We start from the raw sequence: 278 nt of genomic DNA on the forward strand, positions 1-278 counted from the left end.
GCCGGCCTCGGGCCGTAGCGAAGGCGTCTGGGCGCAGCATTTTTCTGCCCGCGCCGGGGAGGGGAGACACCGGGGAAGGGTCTCAAAGGGCTGCGACGATGGGTGTGCGAGGGGCGAGCGCGCTGCGGGCCTGCGGGGAAAGTTCTCGCGCTCCGCGTGGAGATCACACGTGTGTGCGTGCGAGGGGCTAGACCCGGCCGGCTGGCCTCGCGGGGACGCCGGCGGCTGGCGCTCTAGGGGGTCCTCCTTTTCCGCGGCGCCTTCGGGGAGACGCTTGG

This window comes from Myotis davidii, unplaced genomic scaffold, assembly GCF_000327345.1.
Source record: "Myotis davidii unplaced genomic scaffold, ASM32734v1 scaffold448, whole genome shotgun sequence".
Lineage (NCBI taxonomy): Eukaryota > Metazoa > Chordata > Mammalia > Chiroptera > Vespertilionidae > Myotis > Myotis davidii.